This window comes from Microtus ochrogaster, linkage group LG1 (genome assembly GCF_000317375.1).
Source record: "Microtus ochrogaster isolate Prairie Vole_2 linkage group LG1, MicOch1.0, whole genome shotgun sequence".
In the NCBI taxonomy this organism is placed as follows: Eukaryota; Metazoa; Chordata; class Mammalia; order Rodentia; family Cricetidae; genus Microtus; species Microtus ochrogaster.
Window position 1 is genome coordinate 2,785,523 of NC_022027.1, and position 7,915 is coordinate 2,793,437.

Here is a 7,915-nt window from a genome sequence, read left to right on the forward strand (position 1 = left end):
GAGACCAGCCTGGTCTACAGAGCTAGTTCCAGGACAGGCTCCAAAGCTACAGAGAAACCCTGTCTCGAAAATCCAAAAAAAAAAAAAAATAACATAAAACGGGGCTGGAGAGATGGTTAAGAGCACTGGCTGCTTTTCTGGACGACTGGGGCTCCATTACCAGCACCCAGGCTCAAGGGATCCCAAGCTCTTTTCTGACCTCTGTGGGCCTTCTACAACATGGTATACACAGAGGGACACACACATACACACATACACGTACACAGAGGCAAGACATCAGCACATTATGGAAAAAATAAAAACAAAATAAAGTAAATCATGGAGATGGAAGAGTGGTGGAGTTCGACCCCTAGGAAAGTGGATGTGTCCACGGCAATAGCTGTTAGGGCTCCCTCTGGTGGCAGTTTGGCGCAGTCCTGCCTTCTGGGTCTACTTAAAAGTGCATGCAAAAAATGTGTAATTTTTTGTGAAATACATTTTAGAAAATTTATGTGTGTGTGCAGGCGCGTACGTGCACGACTATGCACGCTTGCTCTAGCGTGTGTGTGGAAGTCAGACAACTTGTGACAGTCGGTTCTTCCCGTCCATTCTATGAGCCGTGGGAATTGAACGGGGTCCTCAGGCTTGGTGGGACATGCCTTTCTGGTTTAGTGCTTTTATTTATTTGTTTATTCATTTATTTACTTTTAACTTATGGATACGTATGCCTGCGTGAGGACGTCGGATCCCCTGGAACTGGAGTTACAGACACTTGTGAGCTGTCTGTCATGTGGGTCAGGGAAATGAACCCCGAGTCCATCTGGAAGAGCAGCCAGAGCTCGCAATCTCTGAGCAATCTCTTGAGCATTAGTTAGTTTTTGAAACAGGGTCTCCTGCAGCCTGTTTCAATGACCTCAAACCTGGGGCAGTCCTCATTCCTCATTATCCTAGGTGTTGGAGCATTAGGTGAGTGACATCAAGCCCAGCTCTGCATCTAAACCACATCACCTGGTGGGCCACAAACAGGTGACTTCTACAGTGGTTCCTGTTGAGGGTCTGGGAACAGCTTGGGTGGGCGTGCCAGTCCGGAAGGGAAGAACGCGACAGGAAGGTCCTGGGTTTCTCTGCACAACGCGAGCCTGTGTGTGACCACTCGGTTGCTTCAGGGATGCCCAGCGGGCAGACTGGCAGCTGGTAATCACAGAACGTCAGTCCAGAGAAATCTGAGGTCACCCACCAAGAGGCCCCTGATCGGCCCCCCATCGGCCTTTCCCCCAGGGACATCCCAGACATTTCTACAGTTCCAGGGGAGTTCAGGGACAAAGCAGACCCGCGCTCGGTCTGGGACATGATTCCCTGGTTCCACCGCAGCACACAGGAGGTTTGCAGTCAGTCTTGGCTCCACAGAGAGTTCAAGGCCAGCCTGGGCAGTTTAGTGCTCTTTCTCAAAATAAAAAAGAGGGGCCGGGAGGTTGTGGTGCACACCTTTAATCCAGCACTCGGGAGGCAGAGGCACATGGATCTCGGTGTGTTCGAGGACGGCCTCATCTACAGAGGAAGTGACAGGACAGCCAGGGTTATGTAGAGAAACCCTGGCCAGGGGGTGGGGGTTGGGGGTGAGGGAGGTTGGCTGAGGCCGTGACCCAAGCTCAATACTACAAAAATTAAAAAAAAATTCAACTAATATAGAGAAAAAAATAGAGGTAATACAGAATTATACAAGCAAATGAAAAATTGTTACTAGCGCCATCATAACCTGGGTCCCCGCTCGAATTCGAACTCGAGCCTCGAAAACCACAGGCAGGCGTGCCTCCTGCCCCTGGCTCTCCCGCTTGGGTTCCGTACACACACGGGTGTTTTTCTAAAGCAGGTGCGAAAGCGGTGGGCAGCAGGGGTGTATACTACCACAATACGTGATACTCATGCGTGAAAACGTCATAATGAAACCCATTATACTGCACAATGAATACACACCAGTAAAATAAGCCCCCAAAAAAACCAAACCCAAACCAAAACACAGGCCTGACGTCACGCAGCCCCTCTTCTGAGAGGCCCCTCCCAGTGCACCATTCTTGCCAATCTTAGGCAGCGTAACCCCGCCCTCAAGTTCACGAATGGCTTCTGGATGTGCCACTCCTGGACATGCCTCGCCCACTCACACCCAAAGCCCCGCCCCACTCCCCAAGGCTAAGCCTACCAGGCTGTCGGCCCAAAGCTCCGCCTCCGGCCCCAGCCTCCGCCGTCCTGGCTTCTGATTGGCCTGGATGTTACAGAGGCACCGCCCTTGTCGCGGAGGCCCCGCCCCGTGGAAGAGCCCTCTCCAGGCCCCGCGGTGCGTTTGGCTGAGAGACCGCTGAGACACGGGCTGGAGACAGGTGAGCTGGGCGTGCTGAGGAGAATCGGGGTGCATAGAAGAGTGGGTTGCATCGGAGAGGACGGGACAGTGCAGCCAGGGAGGAGTGAGGTGCAGCCAGGGACGATTGGAGCGCGGCCGTGAAAGAGTGGGGTGCAGTTAGAGGAATGGGGTGCATTTAGGGGGGAATAGGATGAAGTCAGACAAGAGCGGGGTGTATTCAGATGATAGGAGGCATGCGATGAATGACAGAAGGGTGGGGTACAGTCAGGGGAGTGGGGTACATTATGAAGGAGTCGGGGAGGAGTGGGCAGCAGTCGGGGACGAATGGGGTACAGTTGGGGACGAGTTTGTGCGGTAGGGGAGGAATGGGGTCCAGTCAAAAAGGAATGGGGCGCTACCTGTTTGCTGTCTAATTGCACATGGGACCAGCACCTTGGCCGCAAGGACCTTTCTTCCTCTCAGGGACAGAGGTCCACAGGCTTAGATCTTGGGATGCACGAAGCTCCAATAGCTGTTTTAGAAACTTCCCGTGGGAGTTTTAGGGGCAATGATGTTAAGGCGTGTGGGTGCTGCTGGCGGATGTGGGGCTGTTGGCGGCTGGGGATGCAGTGATGGGTGAACTGGGGCTGTGGGGTCTGAGAGCCTGCGACTGATGCCTCCAGGCCCTGTCCTCTCAGTGGCTTTGGGACTCTGGTCCTGATGTTCCCACGGTCCTCCCAAAGGAGTGCAGTAGCAGCTAGCCTTGGGCAGGCTCCCTGCAGTGTCCAACCAGAGATTCATTGGGCTGAGTGCATCCTGGTGCATCAAGAAGGCTGTGAGGGCCAAGGTGAGTGTGAGGTCAGGTTGTCACCGAAAGACAAAAAGGAATGACCCTTGACCCCGCCATGCCACCTCGGTTTGAGGCCAGCCTGGGCCACATAGTGCGTTCCAGGACAGGCAGCGCTTTGCAGTGAGACTGTCTCTGAATAACAACAGTTCACTGACAGCTGGGTGTGAGGTTACCTTCTAGCCTGGGTGACTGCTGAGGGGACATTGGGTCATATTCAGGGTTCTGTGTGGCCACCTCAAATCAGGGAGGTCTTGACATGCAGTGGGTGGAGGCCTGAGATTCTACACAGCACTTTGAGAGCCCAGAGCGTTCTCTCGAGAATGAAGGGCCGGAGGCCATGCACAAAGCCTAGGAAACAGCTCGCTAGCTGAGAGCTACCCAGTCAGGTGAAGGTGTGTGGATCAGGACAGCGCTTCCCAGATTCCCCCAAGGTGCTCTGCAGTGCTGGGACTCAGGCATGCGATACCATATGATATGATTCCCAGCCACCCATACCGTGGCTCTTCCAGGTGACTTGCTTTGTTTTGCTTTTGAGACAAAGTCTTCGGTAGCCCGGGTTTTCTCTAAGTCCATACTGATCCTCCTGTCTCTTTCTTGAGTGGTGGGATTACAGGCATAGGTCTGTGTAGCCCCTACCTTTCTTTCCCCCTTCGGAAACAGGGTCTTACTATGTAGCACAGCTGGCCTGGAACTCACAGAGATCCCCCTGCCTCTGCCTCCTGAGTGCTGGGCTTAAAGGAGTGGCCACAAGACCCAGTTCCCTGTAACTTTAAGTTTGTGGGTAACTGTAACTGAGCCTGCATTGCAGGCACAGAGGTCTACCCAAACTTTCTGTTTCGTGAAGGATCTTGGGGAGCCCTAAAGAGTGTGGTGCATTTCTCGAGCATGGGGTCCTGGAGTGCGGAGCCACAGCCCAGGGGACTGATCCGTGTACACAGTGCAGAATCGTTTCTCTCTGCACACTGAGTAGTAACAGAGAAAGTTGCCCCTGCCAAGGCATTGCCCCAGGGTTTCTCTTTGTGTTCAGAAATAGTGACTGTTTAAAATGACATTCACTGGGTTGGGGACGTGGCCCAGGCATGCACCGGGCCCTGGATGCTGCTCCCAGACATTTGAAAACCACACATGATCCCAGAATCAGGCAACTCTCTGTGGGTTTGAGGCCAGCCTGGGCGACATAGTGAGACACTGCCTCCGTTGGGGTCGAAGGAGACTTCGGAACTACCACAACCACCTCACATCCACTGGGTTGTCAAGCCTGTGAAAGACCCGTCCTTTCCTTGGTCCCTCACCGTCACGCGGTCCGACAGGTTATCGCTTGTTTTTCTTCCGTGGAAGGTTTGTCCCATGCTGGCTTCCATTAATGGTTGACCCCTGCAATGCCAGGGTCTAGTGGCTTTTGGGGCTTCCCGGACTGAGGCCTGGCTTCTGTTCTTGCATCCTATCACCGTCCTCACCTGTAAGTGTGAAGGCAGAAGCCACGTGACAGAATGGTAGACACCTTAACTGCTTTGTGGACGGGCCCCGCTCTCCCTGCTCCTGGGAGACCCTTCCTGTCTTCCTTATCTTCATCTGGGGGGAGCAGGGGAGAGGCTTCTAAAATGGTTACCAGTGTCTTCCTGAGGCTCTGAAAAGTAGATGATCTGATCGCTTCTCCTATTTTAAACGCAGGTCTGATCTGCATATTTTAAAATTCACCATTTGAAGCATAATAATTCAGGTTTTCCTGAGCATCTCTGCACAGCCATGATCTGTGCATGACAGTCTGGTACTGTGTCCTCACCCCAGGTTGGTGTCTCCTCCCCTGAGCCGTCACTCTGCCCCTCCCAGCCCCTGGCACCTAAGACATCTTCCTCCTGGATGCTCCTGGAGCTCTATGTCCTTAGGGAAACTTTCAGAGCCCGGCACTGTTCGCAGCCGTGTGGTATTCCGCCCGCCGTGTGGGTGGACCACACTGCATCTCCAGGTCACCAGGACTGTTTCTGCCTTCGTTGTGACCTGTGACATGGAGTGATGGTCCTGTCATAGGTGACTTACTGAACTGAACTTGGGCTGTTCATTGTTTTTTCTTTCTGAGGGTGAGAGTGTAAATTTGTCTGCTTCCTGTCCTGAACCTTTTCATCTCAAAGCTACAATACTCAGAGCTGTGTCCCCTTGGTGGGGGCCATTGAGGCCTGCTTTCTTTGATTCTTCATTACCAGGTCAACAGCTAGAGGGTGGCATCAGGGTCTCAACCTCGGCTAAAAGCTACCACCCCAGCTCCACCCACCCCCAAAGCCCTGTCACTCCGAGAACATTCCTTTCTCAGTCCAACAAAGGCGCTTTGTCCTTGTTGGCCTGTGCTGAACCTCAGAACCCATGCCAGGTCCCAAAGTCATGTGATCTGAGGAGCGTGTGTCTGTGACTGTGTATGTGTGTGGTGTGTGTGTGGTGTGTCTGTATGTGTGTATGTGTGTGTGTGGTGTGTGTGGTGGTGTGGTGTGTGTGTGTCTGTGACTCTGTATATGCGTGTGTTTGTGGTGTGTGGCATGTGTGTTGTGTGTGTTGTGTCTGTATGTGTATGTGTGGTGTGTGCATGTATTTATGTGTGTCTGTGACTGTGTTTGTGTGTGGTAGTGTGTGGTGTGGTGTATGGTGTATGTGTGTGTGGTGTGTGTGTATGTGTGTGTATGATTCTGTGTGTGTGTGGTGTGTATATGTGTGTGTATCTGTGACTCTGTATGTGTGTATGTCTGTGACTCTGATGTGTGTGTGTGTTTGTGGTGTGTGTGGTGTGTATGTGTGTGTTATATGTGTGTGTTGTATGTGTGTGTGGTGTGTGTGTGTGTGGTGTATGTGTGTGTGGTATGTGTGTATGATTCTGTGTGTATGGTAGTGTGTGGTGTGTGTGTGTATGTGTGTGTGGTGTGTGTGTGTGGTGTGTGTGTATGTGTGTGTGGTATGTGTGTATGATTCTGTGTGTGTGGTAGTGTGTGGTGTGTGTATGTGTGTGTTGTATGTGTGTGTGTTTGTGGTGTGTGTGGTGTGTGGTTGCATGTGGCCTGGGGTGGTGGATAGAGGTGGGAGGCAGGACTCTGTTGTCTCCCAGCATTTGGAGACTTGGTGCTCTCAGGCCTAGGGACACACGAGGTATGTGGGACTGACCGCCTGTCATTCCAGCACTTGGGAGGCAGAGGCAGGAGGATCATGAGTTCCAGGCTAGTCTGAGCTCCACAGTGAGATCTTGCCTGAAAACCCAAAGCCGAGCGCTGGAACATGCTCAGCTATGAGACCGCTGGCTGCACAGCGTGAGGACAAGTTCAGATCTAAAGAGCCTTCATCAACAGCCGGCATGGCCACACAGATGTCGAGGCCCCTGCTGCTTGCTGGCCTCCAGCTGAGCTCCGGAGCTCTTGGCTCAAGGAAATAAGGCAAAGGGATCGGAGACAATGCCCGCATCCTCCTCCAGCTCCATCTGTGTGCACACACCACATACACATGTGCACTAACAACCCAAACCAAAGTCCAACCCCCACTTCAGACAGGGTTTCTCTGTGTAACCCTGGCTGTCCTGGAACTCACTCTGCAGACCAGGCTGGCCTGGAACTCAGAGATCCACCTGCCTCTGCCTCCCAAGTCTTGGGATTAAAGGCGAGCACCATCCTCTTCAGATTAAAAAAAAATTTTTTTTTTGACCCAACAAAGTCATTGTTGCAGGGCAGGACTGGGTCTGGGTGTCAGGGCCCAGACAGAAGTTGGGTTGGAGCACTACTTGTCCAGGTCAAGATGTGGCTATAGCCTCCTGGTTTTCCAGGTTCTTCTATGTCACTCAGAGTGGTTGGGTGTGTAACTAGCATCCTGAGTTAGGGTGCTTTCGGGGGGGCTGTCCTAGGGGTATCCCTGGACTCCACCCACTCCATGCCATGAGCTCCTCTGGTTGGCTCCCCACAGTTGAGAGTCCTCTGGATTTAAGATGGCCCCCAGATCAAACTCAGCTTTCAGTGAGACTGACTAGACCAACAGGGTCGGGATCCCTCTATGCGGAGAGCTGGGTTTGGAAACAGACTCTGGCTGCATCACACACCCAGCAGGCAGGAAGCTCTGGGATCCGTCCACAGCACCATAGAAACCAGATGAGGTGACTCACTGGGAGGCAGAGGCAGGGGGATCAGAAGTTCAAAACCAGCTTTGGCTACATAGTGATGTTTGGGTGGAAATGCCACCCCAGCCCCCAGAGCTCTTATACCTAAAGAGTCTGGAATGTTTGGGTTAAGGCTTCACTCCAGCCCCTGGCATCCATATACCCAGAGAGTCTGGAATCTTTGGGTGGAAAGTTCTATCCCAAGCCCCGTCCCCAGGGAGTCGCCTCAGTCCAGACTCCACCTCTAAGAAAGCCTGCCAAATGGTGACCCCCTCCCCAAAGGTGCTCAAGACCACTCCCACAGGGCATTTACACAGCCCCCCGGCCACCCAGGAGCGCTGGCTTCTATTAAACCCAGGCTTTTTCTAATTTAGTTTGATTTGGTCTGATTTGGATTATTGCATCAGCAGAGAGGTTTACTGGGCTGCAAAAGCTTTTCAACTGAGTCAGAGACAGCCTGGGCTATGTGAAACCCTATCTCAGGAAAAAAATATTTATTTAGGTTGACACTGTTTAACTGTAGTGCAGGCTGGCCTGGGTTAGCTTGACTCTGTTTAACTGTAGTGCAGGCTGGCCCGGGTTAGCTTGACTCTGTTTAACTGTAGTGCAGGCTGGCCCGGGTTAGCTTGAC

At 52.7% G+C, this 7,915-nt stretch overlaps 1 protein-coding gene across 1 annotated transcript in view; it reads left to right on the forward strand.

The window, feature by feature from the left end:
- The first annotated feature begins 2,281 nt into the window (after window positions 1-2,281).
- Window positions 2,282-7,915, forward strand: part of Gng7 (G protein subunit gamma 7) — a 58,337-nt gene continuing 52,703 nt past the window's right edge. Inside the window, exon 1 of the mRNA XM_005359016.2 lies at window positions 2,282-2,354. The gene's annotated coding sequence lies outside the window, so the exon portion shown is untranslated. The remainder of the gene's footprint in view (window positions 2,355-7,915) is intronic.